Source organism: Hakea prostrata, chromosome 3, assembly GCF_041222555.1.
Source record: "Hakea prostrata isolate BN-2017 chromosome 3, UWA_Hpros_2, whole genome shotgun sequence".
Taxonomy (NCBI): domain Eukaryota; kingdom Viridiplantae; phylum Streptophyta; class Magnoliopsida; order Proteales; family Proteaceae; genus Hakea; species Hakea prostrata.
Genome location: NC_142602.1, coordinates 31,964,172 through 31,991,388, shown reverse-complemented (window position 1 = coordinate 31,991,388; position 27,217 = coordinate 31,964,172). Strand labels below are relative to the sequence as shown.

General features: G+C 39.2%; 1 non-coding gene and 1 pseudogene across 1 annotated transcript; both read right to left on the bottom strand.

The window, feature by feature from the left end:
- Positions 1 to 2,150: 2,150 nt before the first annotated feature.
- Positions 2,151 to 2,257, bottom strand: LOC149022091 (small nucleolar RNA R71). Its single transcript, XR_016172575.1, has one exon. It is a non-coding gene; the product is annotated as a small nucleolar RNA R71 (small nucleolar RNA).
- Positions 2,258 to 14,300: 12,043 nt separating this feature from the next.
- Positions 14,301 to 26,447, bottom strand: LOC149022090 (protein NLP8 pseudogene; annotated as a pseudogene).
- Between the last annotated feature and the right edge of the window lie 770 nt (positions 26,448 to 27,217).

Below are 27,217 nucleotides of genomic sequence, written 5' to 3'. Positions count from 1 at the left end.
TAGAGTTAAAATTATAACTTTTATACTTGAGATGGGCTTGATTTAGGAGTATTTTGATTCTTTGTTTTAGTGATAGTATTCATTCAGTTGTTGTCTTATTTGAGTCTTAACATGTTGCATTTTGTTTAGTTCATTTTTGTCACATTGCAAGAACTTTCCTTCTTTTTTATGGATAGATTTTGATTTTTCTTTCTCTCTTTAACATGTAGGTGAAGATTCAAATGAAGAACATGTCCTCTAACTTTGTTGTGGGGTGCTGTTGCTGCGTACTTGCTACAACAACGGAGCAAAACATATTCTCAGATCCACCTCTAATGGGAATTGACTAAAAGGGCTAACTTAAGTGGACTAAATTCTTGTAAATACATGATGGTTTTCAGCCCTATGATCTCAAGGAGGAAAGTTCTAATCCCATGGTCAGAATCTAACCTAATGATTGAAGACTTGTTATGGAAGAAAGAGAAAGAGATAGACAAGGGTGTTGGAGGAGAGAGGTGAGACATTCGGACCAAGGGGGAATAGAGACCTGTTTGAGAGGAAGGGAGGTAGAGAAGCGCATGCTCAGAGCTCTTGTGGAAGTAAGGAGCTGCTCGAGTTGCTGATTTGCTGAGAAGTAATCGGAGCTCATGTGTGGGGGCATTGAAGCCTTAGTTTATTCTTGTTTTTATAACTCTATCTTCTGTACTTTCTAATCTCATGTCAACTATACTTGGTTTTATGCATTTGAATTCTTTATAGGCTAAATCTTAGCTGTGTTGGGATGATAGTAGTACCTAAACCTGGATTTTGATATATAACTAATCATGTGTTCTTTAGTTTTATTGCAATCCACTTTATTGTTAATGAATTCAGCATGTTATATTGACTAATTTCAGTTCTTGAATGATCTTTCTTGAATGAATGTTATGATTTCATTAATTGGAAAATTAATGAAGTCTAGGTGTTTGTTGAATTGTGTGAGTTAGCATCATTTTTAATTAGGTTGTGTTAATTAGTAGGTTGGGTAGGAATACCCAATTACCTCACATTACAATTGATTGGTTTGGGTTTAAATTGCATACTTAATTCAATTCTTCATAGGAATATGCAGATGTTGACTTAGGATGCTAGCTTATGTGTATTGGAAAATACCATAGTGTCATTCATTCCAAGTTCTTGATTTATCTTGGGGTTGTAGTATTGCTTTAGTATTTGTGTTATAAAATTCAGGGAAGGGAAACTTGATTCCTAACACACTTGTCACTCGATAAGTTTCTTCCATTGCTTAATTCATATTTTAGTTCCTTAGTTTTCTTTATCTGTCATTTGGTTATTTAGTTAGTAAATCACCAATCAACCTTGTTAATTTCATTTAAATCAATTTTACTTTTACATTGAAAGTTAAGGATATAATTCTCCGTGGGATCGATTTTGTACTTATCATTTATTACTTGATTGCGATAAGTATACTTGCGTAATATCTTGAGATACAAGCAACAAGTTTTTGGCGCCAGTTGCCGGGAATTTTGTCTTTGATAATTAGTGTAGAAGTAAGTTTTTGTTTTATCTACTGAAATTTCTTTGCTTTGATATTAGTCTTCTTTTATTCTCAGGTGCTTTTACCCTTGTATGAACACGCTGCCTGATCAAGAGTTGGCACCCTTTGACATCGAAATAGAAAGGACATTTCGAGCTAGAAGAAGGAGCAACGAGGCCTAGCAGCAGTTCCAACAATGGCTGAAGCAGTGAGAAATGGATTGAATAATAATGAGAATAATATGGCAGCTGAGGGTGATGATAGAGATAGAGCCATCAGAGCATATGCTGTCCCCATGTTGCATGAGCTGAATCCAAGCATAGTACGGCCAGATATTCAAGCCTTACATTTTGAACTTAAGCCGGTGATGTTCCAAATGCTTCAAACTGTGGGACAATTCAGTGGGCTTCCAACAAAAGATCCTCATCTCCATCTTAGACTCTTCATGGAAGTAAGTGACTCTTTCAAGATACCTGGAGCAATTGAAGAGGCTTTGAGATTGAAGCTATTCCCTTATTCATTGCGGGATAGAGCAAGAGCGTGGTTGAACTCCTTACCTCCCCAATCAGTAGCTACATGGAATGACTTGGTAGAGAAGTTCTTGATGAAGTACTTCCCTCCAACAAAGAATGCCAAGCTCAGAAATGACATAACTGGTTTTCAACAGTTGGATAGTGAGTCTTTATATGAGGCATGGGAGAGGTTTAAGGAGCTCTTGCGTAAATATCCTCATCATGGCATTCCTCATTAGATTCAGATGGAGACTTTCTACAATGGTTTAAGGGGACAAACTCGATCCATAGTGGATGCATCAGCCAATGGGGCTATATTGGCAAAGTCTTACAATGAGGCTTATGAAATTTTGGAAAGGATGGCCAACAACAACTACCAATGGCCAGCTGAAAGAGGCTGCTGCAAGTAAGAGGGTGGCTGGAATTTATGAGTTGGATGCGGATGACGGCCTTAATCGCACAAGTTTCATCCCTCACTAGTGTGCTAAAATCTGTAAACTTGGTTGCAAACTGTACAACCACAACAAAATCCAGCAGTCTCTTGTACATATTGTGGTGGGGAGCATGTCTTTGATAGTTGTCCATCTAACCCGTGAATCAGCCTACTATGTTGGTAATTTCAGCAAAGCTAATAACCCATATTCCAACACTTATAATCCTGGTTGGAGGCAGCACCCTAACTTCTCTTGGAATGGTCAAGGACAGAATGTAGGCCCATCATCTATCCCAACTAGACCTTATCAGCTTCCAAGTGCTCAACAGCAAGTGAAGATTCAGCCTATAGAACCTTCTTCATCAATTGAGCTCCTATTGAAAGAATACATGGCAAAGAATGATGCAATTATTCAGAGCCAAGCAGCTTCATTGAGAAATTTGGAGAATCAAGTTGGGCAGCTGGCTAATGCTTTAAGCAACAGACCTCAAGGATCACTGCCAAGTGATACTGAAAATCCTAGGCATGAAGGCAAAGAGCATTGCAAGGTTATTTCATTACAGAGTGGGAAACATCTAGAGCCACCTCATGTTAAGTCCAGTCAACCGAAGGAGCCTATTCCTGTCCAAGAAGAATGGGAAAAGGAAGATCCAGTGGTTATTCAAAAGGACCAATCTGATTTTGAAAACAAAAGTGTTGAACCACCAGCTACAGCTCCATTGCAACAGGGTTCTCTAGAAAAAAGTGCCTTATAAACCACCCCACTTTCCTTAAAAATTTCAAAGGCAGCAACAAAACCATCAGTTCAAGAAATTCTTGGATGTTTTGAAGGAGCTCCACATCAATATACCATTCGTAGAAGCACTTGAACAAATGCCAAATTATGTGAAATTCATGAAAGACATCCTTTCTAAAAAAAAGAGATTTGGAGAGTTTGAAACAATAGCCATGACACAAGAGAGTAGTGCCTTCTTGCTGAACAAGCTTCCTCAAAAATTAAAGGATCCTTGGAGTTTCACCATTCCTTGTGCTATTGGAGAAAATTATATTGGGAGAGCCCTTTGTGACCTTGGAGTTAGCATTAACCTTATGCCAATGTCAATCTTCAAGAAGCTTGGTGTGGGAGAAGCAAGGCCAACTACAGTAACACTTCAGCTGGCTGATAGATCCTTAGCTCATCCTGAAGGAAAAATTGAAGATGTCTTGGTAAGAGTTGATAAGTTCATCTTCCCTGCTAATTTCATTGTTCTTGATTTTGAAGCTGATAAAGATGTGCCTATCATTCTTGGAAGACCCTTCTTGGCCACTGGAAAGACTTTGATTGATGTGTATAAAGGAGAATTAACTATGAGGGTAAATGGAGAGCAAGTCACTTTCAATGTTCTCCAGGCAATGAAATCTCCAGATGAGATAGAGCAATGCCCAATGGTAGATATCATTGAGGAGCTGGTTTTAGAAGAAGTTGAGACAAAGGGCAGTACAAATCCATTAGAGCTTTCATTAACATCTGAAATTTCACAAGTGGGTGATAAAGCAGGTAGCTACATTAAATGGTTAGATGCAAGACCAGCTGAGACATTAAGAAAGAGTGGATTTGATCCTCTTGTATTATCTGAGCATGCAACTCAATCTCCTAAGCCATCAATTGAAGAGCCTCCTGTGTTAGAATTGAAGCCTCTTCCAGGACACCTTAGGTATGCCTATTTGGGTGAAGGAAAGACACTTCCAGTTATCATTTCAGTAGTGCTAACAGCAGAGCAAGAAGATATGTTAATTAAAGTGCTGAAGAAATACAGCAAAGCATTAGGATGGACCATATTAGATATCAAGGGAATCAGCCCATCAATTTGCATGCACAAAATTCTGCTGGAAGACTGCTGTAATAATTCTGTGGAGCATCAAAGGAGGCTGAAGCCAATTATGAAGGAAGTGGTCAAAAAGGAAATCATTAAATGGTTAGATGCTGGGGTGGTGTATCCAATTTCAGACAGCAAGTGGGTGAGTCCAGTACAATGTGTCCCCAAGAAAGGAGGAATGACAGTTGTAGAGAATGATAATAAGGAGCTGATACCTACAAGGATAGTGAGTGGGTGGAGAATATGTATGGACTATAGGAAGCTCAACAAGGCTACAAGGAAAGATCATTTCCCTCTACCCTTCATTGATCAAATGCTTGATAGATTGGCTGGAAAAGAGTATTATTGCTTCTTAGATGGATACTCAGGGTACAATCAAATAGCCATTGCTCCTGAAGATCAACATAAGACCACTTTCACTTGCCCATATGGTACCTTTGCCTTTAGAAAAATGCCTTTTGGTCTATGTAATGCCCCAGCCACTTTCCAAAGATGTATGATGGCCATTTTCACTGATATGGTGGAACAATTTGTAGAGGTGTTTATGGATGATTTTTCAGTTTTTGGAGAAACTTATGTTGAATGTCTCACTCACTTGGCAAAAGTTCTACAGAGATGTGAAGAAACCAATTTAGTCCTCAACTGGGAAAAATGCCATTTTATGGTTAGAGAAGGGATTGTTCTTGGACACAAGGTTTCCAAATAGGGTCTAGAAGTGAATAAAGACAAGGTTGCCATTATAGAAAAATTACCACCACCATCAAGTGTGAAAGGGATTAGAAGCTTTCTTGGACATGCTGGGTTTTATAGAAGGTTCATAAAAGATTTTTCACAAATATCTAAACCATTGTGTAGCCTGCTTGAAAAAGAAAGTCAGTTCAGCTTTAGTGAAGCACGTATGACAGCATTTCTAGAGTTGAAGAAGAAGCTAATCTCTACACCCATCATTGTGGCACCGGATTGGTCTATTCCCTTTGAGGTCATGTGTGATGCTAGTGATTGGGCTGTAGGAGCAGTTTTGGGACAGCGTAAGAATAAGGTATTCCATTCAATCTATTATGCTAGTCTGACCCTATCAGGAGCACAACTGAATTACACTGTCACCGAAAAAGAGCTCTTGGCAGTTGTGTTTACATTTGACAAATTTAGAGCTTATCTAGTGGGGGCAAAGGTCATTGTGTTCACAGATCATTCAACCATCAAATATTTGATACACAAGAAGGATGCTAAACCAAGGCTGATTAGATGGATCTTATTGCTTCAAGAGTTCAATTTGGAGATAAAAGATAGGAAGGGGACTGAGAATCAAGTGGCTGACCATTTGTCTAGGTTGGAAAATCCAAACCAAGCAGCTGAATTTGAAATTAAAGAAGTGTAATATCCAGCCCTATTCTAACCTTGACCCTGACCTGGATCCACTGTTGTATTCAGGTCCGAGGACCTGAAGCCGTGGAAGAAGAGATTTATGGACCATTCTGATTGATGATCATGATTCGGAGACCGAGCCCATGGACATTGACAATGTTACCCCTTGCTTAAATGCATTGTCGGTGTTTAAGGAAAGTCTGTGCATCGGAGAAGATTAATATGGTTGATGTACCAAATGAACTCCAGTGCACAATCCAAAGGTATTCCCCGAAACTAGACTTCTTGATTGAATTGTGAAAGAAAACCTCACTCAATTTGACCTTGTATAGCCTTTCAAATCCCTACTTGAAGTTGCTGTTCTAAACATGAGTTTTCTGCTGAAAATATTTTGGTCGATCATTTTGGTCGATACCATCCACCAAGGACCATCGACCAAAATATCCCAGTCTGCCAAGTTAATGATTCCATGGAATATTCCTTTTCTATTTAATATGACCTCGAGCCTGGAGCCTTTTGCAATCATTTTTCTCACCTGGGAACGTGGGGAGAGCTTCCCAAAGCATCTCCTTGGTTAGTGTGAAGGGTATCTCATCAAAGACACTTAGTTTATCATTGATTCTTGTCTTCATCTTCAACACTAAGGTATGACTCTTCATTCCACTCTCTACCCTACCATTTTCTACTCTTTTCTATTGTCATCTTGCTGATGAGACATTTGGAATGGTGCCGCAACCTTGCAACCACCACTCCAAGTGCCTACTCATGCTCAATCCATGATTCCCTTAGCCATTCATTGATGCTAATGCTTATATCTCATGCCTAGCATATGTATTCCATGATTTACCTATTAACATCATACCATTTGATATCAAACTGAGCTATAGAGTGTATTATGTTCATGTTTAACATTGCCATATGGTTCCAATCGAATTTCTATTAGTTCCTCTAGCTATTGCATGCTATTCATCATCAATGCAATCAATTCCAACTCATGCCATGATGTTTATCACTTGAACTTGATAGCTCAAATTGGGGCTTTTTAATTGGACCATTGGATTGGGTTAATTCCTTGATTTATAGTGTCCTACTACTGTTGTTAAGTATGCCTCCAAGTTTCAGATTGATCCAAACACCGGAAGACTCATTTCGGACCAAAATCCCCAAAATCCACTATTCTGCCCGAGGACAATTTTGGTCGATACTTTTGGTCGATACCATCGACCAAGACCATCGACCAAAGTTGTTGCTGATAGAAACCTTGGTCAGTTTTGACCCAAATGACATCCGATCTTCCGATCTTCCCGACTTCTTTTCTAACTTATTATTGATGTTTGTTTAGGGCCTTAACAATTCTATTGGACTATTCTTGGTATTCTCAATTCATCATCAACTCATCCAAGGTAAGGATGGTTATATCCATAAACCTATAAGTCATCAAATATTGAACTGTGCTTTATTCAAAGAATGAAATCCCTAAATTTCTTTCAATCATTATGATATCTTATATATGTGTTAGAACAGTAACATTTAAATCTTTATACTTTTGTTGTGTTACTTTATCATTTTGATTTGCTTATGTTTATAATGATGCGTTTCAATATCATGATTTGATTACTATTATGAATATGCATTGGATGCATGAGAAATAATGAGATTGGATGTGTGATTGCTTACGTATGACTTGGGATTGGAGGGTGTCCTACGGACACTTCGTCCTTGGGCATCGGAGGGAATAGTATGGGATGTTCTCCGATGGTGCCTATCGACACTCTCCCGAGTTATTGGATGACATACATAGGATTGTTTAGTTGTGTGGCTAGGTTCATCCTTGTCGTGTCAGACCCGAATCGGAAGGGCATTGAGACCGAACAACCCGTGGTAGTGTATGGTTGGATGGGCGCTCTAGGCCGGTAACCAATCCGGTAGGGGACATAAACCATGCTACGGATACTTGAAAGGGGCCATTTATTGGTAGAGTTGCATATGGATAGACTTGGGTTCATGGGCGCTCAAGACTGGTAACCAATCCGTGAGAGGACGTGAGAGCTTCCCGTTTACTATATGTGGATGACCAATAGGGTTGATGAGTCTGAAATCCGGGATTTCGTTCACTCTAGTGTGAAGGATACCGGAAAGGATCGTCGGGGGCGAGGAATGGACGTATCTGAATCTGATTTGACCGACTGAGTAGATGACTTGCATTGGGCTAGGCTTTCTTGTGACATGCACCAGTACTTGACCAAATGGTGATGTGAGAGAGCGGTGACCGATCCCCTTACCATGGTTTTTTGATGACTTTACCGATCTTCCCCGGGCATTCCCAAGATATGGAAATGGGAGAGTGACTGACGACCCAGAGAAGTACGGTGCTATGACATAAAGCATGTCTACCTTAGAGACCAGCATTCATAGAGTTAGGCTCATATCTGCATCATATGTTCCATATCACATTGCATTATTATATGTTACGAATGTGTATGATTTCTAATTATGGAATAACTTCCTTGCTTGAGTTCTTCAAACTCATTCCTTTTTGTGCAAATGTTTTAGAGTACATTCCAGGTGCCGAAGATTACGATGGCACCTCCTATGAGGCGGACTATGATTCCACATACTACCCTCCGGGTAGTGGCGTCGGTGAGGATCCGTATATTGGAGCCGAGGAGGATTACTATCCGCACCAGGGTTAGCCCCACAGTTGTGAGGGAGCGGCAGCCCTGGGTTTACTTCATCCATACGGTGAGGCGACTACCATTAGTATAGAAGAAACCCTTGCATGGTGCCCCATTCCCCTGGTGTATTTGTGGAACCTTGGATATTGTAATTAACTTGTCTTTGGATTATTCTGGTGATATTCGGATATGTAACTAACTTGATTTACTTCTTTTCCGCTGCTCTGAGAGGGTGACTACCACACCTTCTCACCCTTTATGATTTTGATCACACTTTATTATTATCTATATTCCGCACTCTGATTTAGTTACTCTTATCTTATTCATGATACTTAGTATTAGCTATTTTTACCATTGATTATTACTGTTCATGATTGTGTTACCGTGTATGTGAGAGGCAACATGCACTCAGACCATTGATCCTTGGATTGTGGATCACATCCTGGGTATTCCAAATGGGGTACCGGCTGGGTGGATGTGACAGATTGGTATCATAGCCCAAGATCAAGTGGAACCCTGACCACAGAAACGGTGACGGAACATTCCAAGTCACAGATCCAGAAGTGACTCAAGTGCTCCTAGAAGTGAATAATAGATAACCTGGACTAGAAACCAAAATATTGAAACATAATTTGACCCATGAATAAGACACAATAATATAGACAAAATAACTGAACTTCATTGATTTCATAGGGAAATTTTTACAAGTCTGAAAAGAGAAATACATCCATGATGACATAAAAGAAAATTTCTAGTGCTGTCTATGTAGGTGAACGACTCCTGCGATCTGTCTGATCCCTCCTAGATCTGAACTCCTCCTCCGATCGTGCAAACCTCTCACCGAGGGTGCACATGTGTAACTCCATCCTCTCCCCGCCAAGCCTCGATCCTCTCAAGAATAGAGTAAATCGACGACCGATGAGTCGCCACATCCGGAGCCTCGGAAAGTCGTGTGTGATGGGCCTCCGACCTCGCAAAATCATGGAGCGGGAACCTCCTCATGCCTCGGAGCCTCCTCATGACCCTGATCATCATCCTCACTATGCTCATCATCGTCACCACCATCATCATCATCAGTACTATCATCCTCTGAGTCGTATCTCCTGATGCATCATCGATATCATCCTCATCCTCTGATCTGACTGCATCCTGGAGCCCCATCTTCCTGATCAACCATGTACAAATGGGCTCACCTAAATCTCGACCCTGAATCGTAGGTGTATGATTCTAACCATTAGCTACAAGTATTACTCAGTTTTATTGAAGAACACAACAATGGTGAATGAAGTTTTCAAGAAAAGAGAAAAAGAAAGAGAACTTACTTGTGTAGATGATCAAGTGAGACTATCAAGAATGATTGAAGCTTTGAATCAAGTCCTAGCACTTTTGAAAACCCTAGAAAATCGCTTTCTCTAGAGCTAAACTCAAAATGGTTGAGTGAGAAATGAAAATGAAATGAGAAGTGGGCCCTTTAAATCTGATTTTCGCGCATAATTTATTTTGGTCGATCATTTTGGTCGATACCATCGACCAAGAAGCATCGACCAAAATTCTCCATTTTCCTGCATTGGGTTATTTTGGGAATTTATGATTCTTAGACTCATTTCCTCTATATTTTGATCAATGCTGATTTATTTTACTGTTATATTGATAATTCTAACCATGATTTGGTTATCCTATTCGTTGGCCAAGTTGTCTTTGTCAAATTTGAAATTTTGGTATCCTTATCTTTGATCCATGCAGAATGGTCTTACTTAGAAATCGTTTCGTCGGATTCGGAAGCAACGGAAACGAAGAAACCCCTGCTGGAGGCTCTGATCAGCAGACACAGGACGATAGCCACACCCGAATGGCATTCCTGGTGCCCCCGATATCGGAAGCTTTAGAGATATCGCCAGCGTCATGACCAACATGATGCAACAGCAGGCTGCCCAATTTAATCAAATGATGGCTGGTTTTGCTACCCTTCACAATGAGAACCGTGCCGGAATTGGAACTTCTGGAGCCGCAGCCCCTCTTATGGAAAGATTCACCGGGACACCCCACACCCGTTAGATGGAAAGTTTCCTAAAGTTACAAGTACCTTCCTTTACTGGTGTAACAAAGGACACCCTCTTTCCGAACAAGTGGCTTCGTGAGTTAGAGAAGGCCTTCAGACATTTGCAATGTTCTGATGCTCAGAAAGTGTTGTTTGCCGAGCAGAAGTTTCAACAAGAAGCTGATGCATGGTGGGCTTCCACTAGGCCTATCCTTGAGACCTTGAATGGTGGTGTTGTTACTTGGGAGAAGTTTAAGGAAGCTTTTTGCAAGAACTACTTTCCGAAAGCTGTAAAGGACGCAAAGGAGGCCGAGTTCATGGCCTTAGTACAAGGTACTTTGTCTATGCTTGAGTATCAGCAGAAATTTGAAGAACTTTTCTTCTTCGCCCCCGAGTCTATTAAGTTTGAAGAAGCCAAGGCGAAAAGGTTTTTCAAGGGTTTGCGACCTTCTATTAAGGCATACCTCACTGTCTTGCCTCTTGAAGGATATGCTCAGGTGGTTCAAAACTCGAAGAAGCTTGAAGAAAATGAAAAGGAAAATGCTCGAGTTTAGAAACCCTGGCAACCTAGACCTTCTGGATTTGTGGACCGTGCTAGACCTACTCCTTATCCTGCACCCGCCTTTCAGCCGAGAAATGTTGGTCGGGAATCCTAATTCCTTCCCGTGAGCTATTATGGTCAGTCCAGTGGAGCCAGACCTCAGGGAGCTACTTATCCTCCTAGGCCTGGGATGGTGAATCCTAGACCAGCTTATCAGAGACCTCCCCCTGCTGCAGCTCCTATTGGACCGAAAGATACTACTTGCTTCCTCTGCAAGCAAGCAGCCATTATGCTCGTTCTTGCCCCAAGAAGTCCGTGCAACCTCAAGCTCCTGTAGTGAAGAGTACTCCTGCTGCTACTTCTGCCCCTCCCTCTCGGCGAGTGTTTAGCAATATCTCGTACCGAGCAAGACCCCCGCCACAATGTTGTAACAGTACTCTGTTAGTGGCTTCTCTTCCCGCATTTGTATTATTTGATACGGGTGCATCACATTCATTCATATCATCTAATTTTGCCTTGAGAACTAACTTGGCACCTCGATGTTTATCTAGTCATTTATCTATTTGTACCCCTGTTGGGTCTGCTGTTAAACTAGATAAAGTGTTAGAAGATTGTTCCATTTTGATTTGTGGAAGAAATCTGAAGGCAAACCTTGTATTATTTGGCATGAGAGATTTTGATGTAATCTTGGGAATCGACTGGTTGACTTCCTACAATGCCGTGATCTTATGCTCCTAAAAGAAGATTCAGTTCCATGTAGAAGAGAATTCAGTTTTCGAATTCCAAGGAGAGAAGGGAAGATTTAGCAAGAAGACCTTGTCCACTCTAATGCAAGTCCATGCCTTTTTGGGAGATGCTTCGTCTGGAAGCAAGGTCAGAGAGAAGAAGAGACTTGAAGAAGTCAAAGTTGTTAGCGAATTCCCTGATGTTTTTCCGGATGACTTGTCAGGTTTGCCTCCTGATAAGGAAGTTGAGTTTTCTATAGACTTAATTCCTAAAGCGGCTCCTGTATCCAAGACCCCTTACAGAATGGCACCTACTGAACTCGAAGAGTTGCAAACTCAATTAAATGAACTCTTAGAGAGAGGTTTCGTGCAGCCAAGTGTGTCGCCTTGGGGAGCTCCGATCTTATTTGTAAAGAAGAAAGATGGTAGTATGCGTACGTGCATTGACTACCGGGGAATTGAACAAGTCGACAATCAAGAACAGATATCCTTTGCCTCGGATTGATGACCTTTTTGATCAGTTGAAGGGTGCTGCTGTCTTTTCAAAGATTGATTTGAGATCAGGATATCACCAGCTGAAGGTGAAGTCAAGTGACATCCTTAAGACAGCGTTCATAACAAGGTACGGACATTATGAATTTAAAGTGATGCCTTACGGCTTCTAATGCACCCATGCCGTGTTCATGGACCTCATGAACCAAGTATTTCACGATGAACTCGATAAATTTGTAACCGTTTTCATTGATGACAATAATGTCCAATTAGGAACCAAAGGGGCCGGCATGAATCGAGACCCAAAATTGAATAAGACTTTGAACAGAGGTAAGAAATAGAAACAAACTAACAAAGACTAGACCAACTATGAATAAAAAGAGACTTGAACCAATTAAACTTGAGCAGAACCGAACCAAGACTGTACCAGCTATGAATCACACCAAACCAAATCATGATAGGGCAAAATAAAATACTGCAGTATGCAGAAACAAGCAGAAAAAAAAATCTGCATAATGCAAAAATGAAAAGTGAAAAGATGATGTAGCTATTTCTAAATCTAATCCAAGTTCCGGAATCTAAGTACAGATAATAGATAAAAGAGATCAATTTGCATAATCAAACCTGATCTAAGTAGCATATTATTTACAGTAGCAGGTGGCTGCGCACCAAAAACTTGAAGAAGAATGCAGAAAAATTCTGCAACATAGAATCGAACGGTGTTTTCAGAGAAAAACAGATCTGCAGAAGGAAGTAGAACTACAAAAAATAATAGATCAAAGTAATCAATCAAGTTCGGATAAGTAGGAGAAGAAAAGGTATAAGAGATCAGCTTATATTATCATCTGATCTAACAATAAAATAAGTACAGCAGTAGGTGGTTGCGCATCAAAGAGAGGGACACCAAAAGAGAACTTCAGAAGAAAACACCGAGAACAACACCGTGTTGATTAAAAAAAGCTCGATACCATGCTAGAAAATAAACTTTAATCAACTAAAACGAGTGCAATAAGAAGAAGAACTGAGAAGAAGAAGAAATAAAAAGAATTGATAGGAATCACATAATCTTGTGATTCTAGCTTACAACTCTTAGAATTGCAGCCTCTTATTTATAGATATCAATAGTCTAGACTACAACTTGAGAAGCAAGCTATCTTGCCCTCTATAAAAGGAAATAAAGATTACAACTTATAGATAGAATTTTCTACTCTTCCAACTCCTAAAATCTGTCTAAAATAGAAAGTGCTGAAAAAGGAAAGTTATAAAATTAGTACCTAACAGAAAATAGAAACAATGCTTTCTAAAAACTCCCAAAACTTGTGTAGCACGATTCCTACGTTAGAAATAGAAAGTAGAGGAGCATCACTGGCATAATTTTGTTTACGTTACTGTTTATGTGAACAATAAAACGGACTCAAAACTTGCGTATACTTCAACAAAGCCTATGTATGTCATTTCCTCTAACAAAGTAATGGTTCTAATGGAAATGGGAATTGTCAATCTGGAATAGTTTTGGGGTGTGCTGCACTTTTGCCAAATTATTTTGGAGTGTCCCTGAAATTTTTCCATAATAAAACTTACAATAACCTGCACTAGATGACTCCCTTACATAAACTCAATGCAACCCTACCATCAAACCTTGAATCACATCAAACATAACCGAAAATCACCTATTTAGATCTAAGCAAGATAGCTTGTTCATAGTAGGTCCTTCTATTGGATTCAAATTGGTCTCTAGAAAAATAGAACTACATAGTATGGTCACTTGAGCTATCAAAAATTGAAGTGGGGGAGGAAAATGAGCTTCTATCTTCAACATATCAGTAATCACCTGATCATGTTAAATTGACACGAGTTGATGAGGTCTACCTGTTAAACATTAGACATACCACCCCAAGCTTGCTTTCACACATTGGGCACCAGCTTGTTTGTTTCCATATACCATCCTTTAGACCATCCAAAAAAGGAGTTACTTAGGTTAGTACAACCATGTCAATTTGACACAAGTTTATGAGGTGGACCTGTTGAGCAGTAGACTTTTCACCTCAAACTTGCTTACGCGCATTGGGAACCAACATGTTTTTTTCCCATAAATGATTCTTTAGTCGATCCAAAAAGATGGCATGGACTTACATAGGGCAATAAAACTATGCTATTAACAATGGTTTCTTATTACTTAAAATGACATAATTCAATGACAAAATTGTAGAAGAAACGAACCTTGTTAACCAAAAAGTGAGTCCAGATGAGATACAGACCTGATCAAGAGGGCCATCTGCCACAATAACTTCATTGCTTGAATTAGATATATGAGATGACACCCTTTTGTTAGAATCCAAAGCAAGATCCGGCAACGCTAGTTTAGAGCTTTCTCCAGGCACAGCCGCTGATTGAAAGTCCGTCCCCGCTCTTTTACCATCTTGTTGGCCAACTAGTTCCACATCTGAAACAGTTCTCAAACTCTTACAGATCCTCTGCATGGTACAGGAAAGATTGTTCAACAAAAGTTGTTGCTCTGAACTCCCTTTACAATTGAGAGGCAGAAACAACTCCAATATGTAATCATCGGCACCAGTGTAGGTGCTCCTTAGCCCTGATAGCGACGGCTGCATTCAGATTGAACTTACGTGCATGAAGTACAAGTGGATATTCACTTATATCATAACCCTTGACATCAGGGGAGAAGAAGGGATGATTTGATTGAAGTGCTTTTCCAGCAACACCTTGACCCTTCTCAAGGTGATGCTCAGTACATGCATGCACAAATCCTTGCATTTCGATATCATTAACATAGCATGCTGTATCCTCAACACACAACATAGATTTCTCAGCCATGCTTATCTTACCCTCTCTCATATTTTCTCTAGAAAATTCATTATCAACTCCATCAATGTAGCTACAGGGAATCCATGTAAGAGCCAGTGGTAATCTGTGTGCATGACAAACGGCTCTTAGAACATCAACTATCTCAGTCAAGGCAGCTTTCTGGCTCTTTGAGAGGCCCTGTGAAATAAAGAGGAATTTAGAGTAATACCAGTGAGAATGACAAGTAAATATTTGGAAGCAGATTATCCACATTTTCTTCAAAATGCTAATCAGCACAACTAAAATATGGCATTGATGTGTACCTTTGAACGACCTCGAGATGGCACATTGGTCCTCAAGTTTACAGCCTGTAAAAACTATAGGTTAGAAGACACATATGTTTGAATCACATTCACTTCAATTTTTTTTAATCAGAAAAAAGAATAGCCACTTACTTACGAAAAGTAGAGACTTAAATACCACATGTAGATTACAACAGTTAACAGATACCAAGCTATAAGAATTATATTTCCTACAAGAAGAAAACCGACAAATAGACCATTACATAGTTGCCATGATTTAAAAGAAAGAGACCTTTTACTTCTTTAATGACCCCATTGATGGGCCTGTCACAGTTATTTAGTTCCACCGGACCCATCATAGGCTACTATCTGGTTGTGTTAGTTTATTTTAAGGCTATCTTTTTAAACTCCTCAGTGTCACCTAAGGACACTTACCTAGAGTTTCCTTTTTGTTTTAATTGCCTATGCAAGAGTGACTTAAACAGGTTTTTTACTTAGGTAAGGAGTCACTTAAATACACAGCTTGTAAGGCTATTGCTTATCCAATGATTTTATGAATGAAGTATGGCCGTTATCTATTTTTCTTTTTTATCCTTTTATCCAAAAGCTACTCATCTATTTGCTGCTATTGAAGTAAGGAATTATGAAACTTCGTCAGGGTGACAAACTACAGGGCTTAAAGGGATTCTGATCATGGTGGGAGATCTCGCTCTCGAGAGAGATATGGCCACTCCAAAATACTGAGATCTCGGTCGAGATCTACCAAAATTTTGGCATAATCTCGGTGGCCCATCTCGGTGGGTTTTAGGGCCCCGGTTGGGCTGAAATTTGGTATTTAGCCTATTTAAGGCCTTTTGAACACATTGGTGGCCTTAGATTTGTGAGAAAATAACCCTAAGTATGCCTTCTAAGTCGACCCTATGTGTAAAATCAAAGTGCTGTGAAATGCAAGGTTAGACAACATGTAATGTAGAGATATCAAGTAATTCATGTTATCAACTATAAAGTATCAAATACATTACACATCAAACTATCAAAGAACTTAAATGTCTTCAAAATTTTACAACCATAAGAAGTTTTAGACTTCTAGTAAGTCATAAATCATAATCCATAAGTTCACAATCACAAGAGTATGTGAGTAATAAGATTACAAGACTACAAGACAGCAAGAGTATCACTCAGCATTCTGCATCAACTGATTCTGAACGGTGGCCACATATGACTCCCAAGCCAACTCATCACTATAGTATGTCACATATCGGTTTAAATGTCACATTAAATTGGTTTCCATGAAAGTGTAGATCAAAGTTTGTGGATCAACATATATTTACATTAGACTTACACACCCATTGTAGAACATTCTATTTGAAAAAAATTCAAATTTGGGGGAAAATCTTACCTTTGTTGAAAATCTAGTTGAAATAAGCTTGAATGATGATAATTTGATGTTGTAGATGTCTTAAAGATGTTTAGAAGTTGAATCCCCAACAACTTCCGGCCAAAAATCAAGTTTCTGACAAGTTTTTATGGTTGCAGCGAGAGAGAGGCGAGATTTCGTCGAGATATGGCGAGATCTCGGCGAGATATGGCGAGATCTCGGCAAGATGTGGCGAGATCTCCCATCTTGCAGATCTTGCCTCTCCTCTCGTCTCGCTATCTCAAAATAGCGAGATCTCGCGAGATCTCCCACCATGATTCTGATGTTGTCCGGGCTGTTTTGGTGGAAAATTAAAGGTCGTATCTTCCTTCTCTATGTTTTGTTTTGCTTTAAGTATCAATTCTTGCTGTTCCCATTCAAGCTTTTTAGCGGTTGTTTGATACTGAGGCTTGAACTGTTTTATTCTAAAGTTATGGCTGGTTAAATACTGTAATCCGAGGCACAAAAAGGCCCAGTAGAAAACAACCAGGAAAACCTCGCAGCAGCCCAATCTGGGTTCCATTTAAAAGGGCGAGCGTGGTGCCAAAAGCTTCCGCAGAAGCAGACCCTGGGGGCAATCTTTCCTACACAGCCTTACCAGTTAGCCCAGAAATATTCCTGAGAGGCTGTTTTGATACCTTGACCTCAGGCTACAACTGTGGTCCACTGACCACTGCACCAAGGCCTGCCCTTATTTTGAGTTCCATTTTGATGAGATCAGTATTAGGGAAATCTGAGCAAGAGATTTCACACATCTCATGAGGCAACAAAGGACTCCCTAAGAGGCTCTGTCAACCAAAATCTGTGGCTGATCTGAGCCTCAGATCTGCAGCTGTGTTAAATCTCTAGTTCGCTAGGACTTCAAATTTATTGTTGACTATTGACTCAAAACTGACCACTAGAATTTAAATCTAACAGTTAATGAAAATGACCAGGACTGGAGCTTCAGCAGATAAGATTGATTTTAACTTTACTAGTCAACCTAGTTCTCTTTAAGGGTTTTCTTGGGATCTTGTCAAAGGGGCATCTAATCTGAACCTACGGTCCATCTTATCTATGCTCAACCACTACTTGTTCTATTTTTTAAGAGGTCACAATTATATATATAGGCAGCAAGGGTGAAAGGTGCAAAATAAGTCCTTCCTATACTTAAAAAGTCTGTATGGAGGAAGAGCGCTATGAACACCTAAGAAACTAAAAATAGAAAAATTAACCAGTTAGGTAATCAGTAGTCATAAAGTAATCATTTAGCTGATCAGACATAAAGTAATCATAAGACACCCAAAATACAATGCCAAATTTGAAGAGAGAGAGAGAGAAACAAAGGAAAAATAAAAAGAGACCCGAGAGAATACCCAAACGTTCTTCCTCAAAAGTCCTACGACTCCTTTCTAGTCAAGTTATTCTCCAAAGAATTGTAGCAGGAGACCCAGGAGATTCCAACTACCAAGCAATTAATCTGTTCAAGTGGGCCCCCTGATGCATGAACAAGAGGATCCACAACAGTCCTCTACACCTACCAGATGGTAGAAAAATACCATAACAGGTGGTGGGACTAACTCAGTAACCGCCACATATAAATAGAGGGCAATAGGAATGAGCACTGGCTAATGTAAAGCTAAATCTAGGAACAGCTTAGCCCCAACTAATATTCTCCTATGAACTACCCAAATTACCCTCAAGTTTTTATATATAAATAGGTAATATTTTTTTACCTTTTTAAATAACTTTCTTTATCTAATTCAATTCCTAAAATATAGATAGACAATCATTTGGGATTTTTAGATAACAGTAAGCTACTAGCATTCAAAATTATTATTTTATTTTAATAATGTAGTCTTGAAAATACGACGTTATTTAAAAAGGTAGAAAATACTAACTAAACATATATATAATAGTGTTGATGTGGTAGTTCATGCCTTCATGGGAGAATATTAGTTGAGTGGGAGAAATTATCATAAAATTGGGATTTTGTAAAATCCATTTGAGTAAAACTTTTTTTTTAAATATCTTATTGAGTAAATCTTTTTTAAAATCTGACCATCTCAGAAATTTTCCCCTGTTATTTTTTGTTTTTAGGGTTGTTTGGTTTAATTCTTTGTATAAATCTGCCATTTAGTTTAACTCCTTGTATAAGTATGCCGCCAGTTTCTTCAGTGCAGCATGGTATTTTCATTTTTATAAGTTGAATCATAAAGCACTGATCCTGCAATTAGAGGATTCATTCTAATCACAGGCCCTCTTTCAAACCTTGCATTACTCCTCTTCCTCTTCTTTCTTCTTCTCTGTTCCTCTGTTCTTGGGCTGGTTAAAGGGTCTTGGTTTCTAAAATGTTATCAGAAGCTGCTGCAATCAGCCCAAGGAAACCCTCATTCCTCGCTTCTGCATCAGTATTTTATTTTTTTTATCTTCTTTGATGTGCAGCCACTGCACGGTGCTTTATATATATATTAGATCTTTCTTCAAGAATTTCATGAAGTGAGCTAAATACCTACTGCTGAAGACCCCAGAGAACCTTAACGTTATCAGTTTTCCTCTTTACAGCTCGAGCTTCCATAGGGGGGAAAATCAATCTGGGTTTGATCTGCTCTCTTCTGGTTCTCTGGGCTGCGCTACTTGGTTGGTTGAAGAATCAGCTTCATCACCCTTTACTAGAATCATTTCAGCTGTCCCTTCTTCCTGTAAAATAGAAGATATACATCTGCACTTCTGCGACTATGCTGTCCCTCCTGCTAAGTTAGAGGATATACCTCTGTGGTTCTACTACTGCTGCTGCCCTTCTGCTAAATTAGAAGGTATACCTCAATGGCTCTACCATTGCTGCTGCCCTTCTTCTAGTAAATCAGAAGATACACCTCTGCCTCTTGTTCCTTCAAGATGACTACTGAGAGCCTCTACAGAGAGCACCACACTTCCATCTGAACAAGTTAATGTTCAGATAACATCCATCAACCTCAAAGGCAGCTCCATCTACCTTCTATGGACCCAAGGTGTTTGAGTCTATATCTTGACCAAAGGTAAACTACTGTTGATTGAAGCTGAACATCCCTCCACTAAATAAAAATTATGATGTTTGGTCCAAAAATAACGCAATTACCAAGGTCCGGTTATAGAATATGGAACCAAATATAGCTGCCAATGTTATATTTCACTCTACTGTCAGTGGGATATGGATGACTTGAAGGAACCATATTTCCCAAGACAAAACATGAGTCGCATTTTTTAAATTTATGAGAGGCTCTTTCAATTTTAGCAACTCAGTAAACCCTTGCAAGACTACTAGAGCTCCTTTAAATGTATATTCAATTTGAATATATTTCGGCCCTTCACCATTGATGTTGAGAAACTTAAGTCTCCATGAAATGAGTTCTTTGTTTCAAATTTCTGACTGGATTGGACCTTAAACTTAAACCTATAAAGGGACATCTTCTGGTTGGAGCTCCTTGGAGTGATCCGAGCTCCAATGTTGCATTTGCAAGTTCCTAAACGCTTTTGGTGTGCTGGTGTATTGTCTGCATGTTCTCTCCAACAAATCCCCCTTTTCCGTGGTTTTTCCCGCCTTGATGCATTTTTTGTTACAACCTGAAGTGTTGGGTTGTGTCTGTTTTGTTAACAATCTACCCCTTGTTACTGATAAACCTTCCCTAGGCCTAATAAGTGTGTCTTCTAAGGGTACTCTTGCACTCAAAAAGATCCTGATGCTATGACCTTCTCACCCATGGACAGTATGTTAGTGCAGATGTGACCTTCTTTGAGGATACATCCTACTTTCTCCAATCTGAGGACACGTGATGACCCTTTTTAGGTTGCTTTTTTAAGGTTATCAATGCAAACATCTAATGGGCGCCACACCTCTTCCTCCAACACCCTCGGCACCACCGTCTTCCTCAGGTGAAGCGTCCTACATCTTAGACTCCAAATGACTTACCTGTAGCACTTTCTTTCTTTTTTTTGGGATGAATTACCTGTAGCACTTTGTTAAAGGTAAATGCTCTTGCACACTTCCTTCCGTTGTTGTTATGCTATTGACCGAATTGTCTCTATATCTCACCTTCCCAATCATGTTCATAATCTTGATGTTTCACTACCCACCTTATTATTCCTCCCCATCACTCTCTGGCTCTACAAAATCCTGACTAGAAGGCTGCCATGGATGCAGAAATGGATGCTTTAATCTCAAGATACATGTGGAGCTTAGGTGATTTGCTTCCCCAGAAAGGACTTGGTTAAGTGCAATGGGTGTATACTACCAAGTATCACTCTGATGGCTCCCTTGAGTGGCTCAAAGTCAGTCTGGTTGCTAAAGGTTACACTCAGACTTATGGGGTTGAATACTTCAAGACCTTCTCTTTAGTTGCCTAGTTGAACTCAGTTTGCTTAATCATCTTTTGTTGTTAAGTTTGCTTAATCATCTCTTTTTGTACTACCAAGTATCACTCTAATGACTCCCTTGAGCGGTTCAAAGTCCATTTGGTTGCCAAAGGTTACACTCAGATTTGTGGGGTTGACTACTTTGAGACCTTCTATCCAGCTGCCTGGTTGAACTTGGTTTGCCTAGTCATCTCTTTGCAGTTAACTTTGATTGGCCTCTACTCTAGCTTGATATCAAAAAGGCTTTTTTATATGGTGCCCTTTAAGAAGAAGTAAGCAACCTCCAGGGTTTGTTGCTCAAAGGGAGAACCAACAAAGGATCTGCAAGTTACATAAAGCTATCTACAATCTTAAACAATATCCTAAGGCATGGTTTGAGAAATTTAGCGCTATTGTTACCACTTGTGGGTTTACCAATGCTACTCTGACCACTCAGCTTTTGTCTGTAGTCAAGGGGACAATTTTGTTATTATAGTCATGCATATAGATGATATAATTATTTCTAAAAAAGGCAGGGCTGGCATTGAAGAGATACAGGTCAAATTGCAAAGAAAGTCCCAAAACTTCAGGGATCATATTTTCTTGGCATAGAAATAGTCTATAGCAAAAGAGGATTAGTTTATCTCAATGGAAATATGTTTTTGATCTTCTAATCGACACAGGAATGCTTTATTCAAAACCAATGGATATCCCATGGGACCCTCAAGAATTTGGAGTTGATGGAGAATACTGGATGGCACTTATTGCTCCAGGAGCCTGACTGGGAAACTACTTTATCTTACTGTTATGAGACCTGATATCTTTAATGTTGGAGTTCTAGGTTAGTTTATGCAGTCTCTTAAAAAGGCCTATGGGGATGTTGTTGTCCATGTAGTCTAATATCTTAAACATGCCCTAGGCAAAGGTGTAATTTATCATCCCAATCAACATATGGATCTGGTGACCTCTTCTGATGCAGATAAGGCAGGTTCTACCAGTGATCAACAATCTACTACAGGTTGTACATTTGTCTGGGGGAACTTAGTCACCTGGGGGCGTAAAAAGAAAACTAACATTTCCTGGTCCAGTGCTAGAGCTGAGCACCAAGCCATGGCTCATACTGCCGCAGAACTGATGTGACTTCGATCATTACTTTGTGAACTGGGATTTCCAATAGATTCTCCAATGAAGATATACTGTGAGTCTGTGATCAAGTTACTACTTATATTGATAGTAATCCACCATTAGTATAAGGTGGATTGGCAATTTGTCACAGATGTTGCGATGAAAAAATTGATTGCCACTCCCTTTGTGTCCTCATCTAAGCAGTGAGCGAATATGTTTACGCAGGCACTAACTGCTCCTAGTTTTCCTTCTAATTATACCAAGCTGAACATGTGATGCAAGTCTGACACCAAATTGGCCAACTTCCCTTTGAAATCAGTTTAGGGTTGATAGATCTAGGTGTTGGGCCTCTAGGCAGCAAGTTTACGTGGTCATCAGACAATTTTATGGGCCCATAAGTTCAGCATTTAGGCCAAAAACGAAAATAGGTTTTTATCACTTCTGTATATTCTGCCCAACTTAAGTTATAAGGGTAGAATAGTATGGTTCATGTTTATTTTAGTTTAAGTTAGGTTTGATTCGGTTTAGTATATGATAAGGAATCCTTTTCAAGTTTAGTTATAAAGTTCATATTTGAATTTGGATTAGTATCTTGAGTATAACTAGGAAAGTCAATTTCTAAGTAATCATTTTACTAGGACTTCTTATGTAAGGCTACAATAAAGGCCCTGGACATGTAAACATATTTGAGAAGACAATTAATAAAGAGTGACTTACTGCTTAATAGCAAAGTGTTAGTAGAGCTTCTCATCAATGGTAAGGGACCTCAATGTGTTTGAGTAAGCAACCTAGGGCTTTCCATTTGAAGGGTTCCGGATTCTCCTTCGGCAATGCTTGCAGCCAACCCTCACTATTCCAACTCCATCTTGGCCCATTACCAGACTTGCGTTACTGGTAAGTAATAGCAATTAATTCATTCCCCTTCTCATATCAATCTCATTTTTAGTTTTTTGAATATTCAGACTCTTCAAGTGACCCAAAATTCACGGTCAGATCTACGCCAATCTAACATTTAGATCGATCCAAACTTTAGATAAATCATCCCCCAAACCTAGTGACCCTAGACCCAAATTGACCTATTATGTTCCCTGATATCAAGCTATAAAAATTTCTTCAATTTGCATACTCCTTAAAACCCGCCAAAATAAGAACCCTTACATCTTCTAATTTAGTCATCCAAACCCAACCAAACATGGGCAATCATATCCCCATAGCATTGCTTACATTCCCTCCAAGTCTCACCCCATTCCCATAACTTTTCATCCCATATCTCAAGAACCTGCCCCATCCCACTAGATATCTACCATTTTAAAATTCTTTATAACTGACAACCCTTATGCTTGATATTCCTCCATATGAGTTAATCCAACCAGGGAAAAACAGTCACTATTTTAAATTCAGTTGAGATTAAAACCATAAACCACCCCATATCCCATAACCAAAATTTTAAGAAACCCTTTCTTGGTCCCATATGAATTGGTTCTCTTAACGACCTTGGAAGAACTGGCCCTCATTCACTTTAGGCTACATCAGCATGGGTGACTTGAATGCTCCAGCGTGAGGAGTGATAAAATCTTGCAGCAGCCAACTGGGGACAATTCTGTCCCTATTTTTTATTTTTTGTTTTTAGGGTTGTTTAGTTTAATTCCTTGTGTAAGTCTTCTGCTTAGTTTGATTCCTTGTATGAGTCTGCCACCAATTTCATAAGGACAGCAGGATCTTTGCACTTTTATAATATGAATTATAAAGCACGGAGCTTGCAATTAGAGAATTCAATCTAATTCCAGGCCTTCTTTTTCAAACCTCGCATTACTCCTCTACCTCTTCTTTATTCTTCTCCGTTCTTCTGTTCTTGGGCTGGCTACAGGGACTTGGTTTCAAACACTTAAAATGCCAATGGTTCCTTAGTTAGAATATTTTGAAAAATAGAACACCATGACTTGTGATTATATTTTGTAGGATGGTGCTCCCTATGTAAGCCTAGGCTTCCTGGTTGGCCGTGTGACTCAGAAACCATTACAATTACACAAACAGTTGAGCATCTAGGCTATTCTTCAGGAAAAAATGATGCCACAAACAATTCAGCCAGGAAATAGGACTTAGAAACAAATGAACCTATGGAACCTAATCTCCTTCTGGAAATCATAGGTACCTACACCCATACATACATACATACATACATACATACATACATACATACATACATACATACATACATACAACATACAAACAATGAAAAAGAGAGAGAAGAGAGAAGAGCAAAGAAGAAGAAATATTCTGAGTAACATACATAAAAGGTAAAACAAACCTCTAGAGCTCGACAGACAGTTTCCATCTCCAGATCAAAATTGAGTTTCTCTTTCAAGGTTACAAGTTCAAGCACTGCGCAGCATTTCTTCTCAGGGGGGCTGAAAACTGGCAATGCAATAGATCCACGGACATGATGTTCAACCGCATGCTCTACCCGCAAATACTCAGCCTTGCTGTAATATACAATATTTGAGGTCCACTCAGGCGTCTTAGACATAAAAACACGCCCAGGAAGCCCAGGAAAGGAATCAGGTGTTGCCATTGCAGAGAAAGTAAATTTTCTTGATACTTCACGGTACCCTGCAAGCATTTCATCTAACAAGTAGGGCTGATCAAAAGTACTTAAAATAAGCCGATCTCCAAATTTAACGGGAACCCAATATTGTGCAAGAATCCCCCCTCCAGATAATTCTTTAAATAAGCTCAAGGCCCTAAACATCCTCTCAGCAGACGATGACTCTAGTGGCCTAGGAATAATATCATTGCCCATGTCTAGAGTGTTCACTGAGGGATAACAGTTACTGCTGTTTTTACAACCCAGCTCCTCTGCTTCAGAAGAATTCAATGGAAAACAGAGCTGAGTATCTGTTTGTTGAGATTCCATATTGGCAGCACAATCAGCACCGAGAGCATCCTCATCAGTAATAGAGAAGATGCCAGAGCTCACTGTTGCAAAATTCAATGGAGAAAAAGAGGCAAACCCACCAGGTGACTGTAGTAGACTCATATCATAGTATGGAAGAGTTGGGTCCACAGATGATTGACTACATACTTCAGCATAAGAATCAAAGTTCATAAGGTCTGAGAAACTAGCAGGCTCATCTGCAATCAGATTTTCAGTTCCACCTTGTGCTGACTGGAGAACCCCCGATGAAGCTTGTGAAGAAGGCCAATAATTAGTTCCTTTCCCCCTAGGTTGAAAGGAGTAATCCATCTTCACCTCAAAAATTAGCACCAATCATAAAAAGAACTATATTATTCTATCAGAGGATGTTCTTTCTTCCAATAGCACTGCAGAGGTAAACCCTACGCTTATCTCTAACTTCCATATCAGATAACTATACCAGTCAGATTGCATAATTCAGCTATTTTGCCAGTGATTCTCCAAGAACAACTTTCCCCACTGATTTTTCCAAAAGGGAACCATGTACTACCCATTTCCAAACTTAAATTAACAACAAACCAATTTTCACCAATAAAACTGAACAAATGTCACCCTTTACAGAATCAGACTTACCATCACCTGCACACAATATAGATGTCAAAGCATGAAAGAAAAAAGTTCATATAAACTAATATGTACAAGGAACCAAACTAACAATCCTAGTGTCACACAAAACTGAAGAAACATAAAAATTTTCCTAAAAGGAAAAAAATATATATATATATATATCCAGGAATCCAGCCAAAATCCCAAGTATTTCACCAACAGAACCCAAAATGTTGTCCTTTTCAAATTATTCAAATCAAGTACATGAAGACTAACGAAATATCATAGAGCCAGAAAACTATTCAAACACTGCAGCTCGGCTACCTATATGTAGCTGGAAACAAAATCCAAATACATGAATCCAGTGATACTTCCGCAATCAAGAACAAAAGGGGAAAAAACTAATTGAGCCGTTTTGCACGAAAATCACAAAAGAAAAACCCAATACCCAACAAAAAGATAAATCCATGAATCGGTGTTCCTAAATTCTACATCTTTATGCTACTCCTTACTGAAGACCAAAGACCTAGTGACCAGTAAGAGAAACAGAATCTTGCTAGAAATAAAAATTCGAGCTGAATAGAACAACAGTAAATCATAGGACTTGCTTGTCTACTACTAAATTTGTATAAAACTAAAGATTAGAGAAGAACTTACCCCAGGTGAAGCTCGCAATATTCTGTTGAAGTTTCAGAAAATTTGGAAACACAGAGATTGCTCATTCGACTGGTTCGTGGATCCTAAGAAAAGCCAGAACCTATGGGAGTATGGGTGTTCAGAAATCAAATTACCAAACTAACCTCAACTAACACCTAAATTATTGTTCTTAACCGCTTACTCCATAGGGGTACTGTATGGACCGTTGATCTGAAATAAATGTGCAAAAAATTTGCTAAAGTCAACATCTCTTTCGTAACCCCTAAAAAATATAAGCAACTTGAAGAACCCTAATACTGTTAAAATGGAATCTATGAAGTCAAGAACATGAATAACCCTAATGGTGTCAAAATGGATTCCAAGTCGAGTATTTAATTAAAAGTTACTATTTATAGTCAAATTGGTATCATATCATGGTTTTATACACAATATCAGATGGACATTCTTGATACGAGAATTTATACAATATCAAATTTGGTATCAATAAGCATCGTATATTTTATTTGACTTGCTTTTAGTGGAGTGTACCACCAATGTTTATTGCGAACTCTTCTTTGTTATTTTCCACGTCTCCTATAGTTGATAGTTTTTTATAATGACAATTTTCAAATTTTTACCCAAAAAATAAATAAATAAATAAATAAAGCAAATTTGCCCTTAATGTCCCTTTAACAATGATGTCTTGGTCTCTTGGATCTTATTGCCCCCTTGTCTATATCATGCAATCGATATGATATCGATATCCATAAGGTGCAAAAACATTTTTTTTTAGAGAGACTGTGCTACAATTGAGGCATTCGAGCTACACAACTCCTGGATCTAAGGATTGAAAATGGTCAAACCATCTCACACAACAAAGATGGTGCCCTCTATCCAAGGCAGCAACTG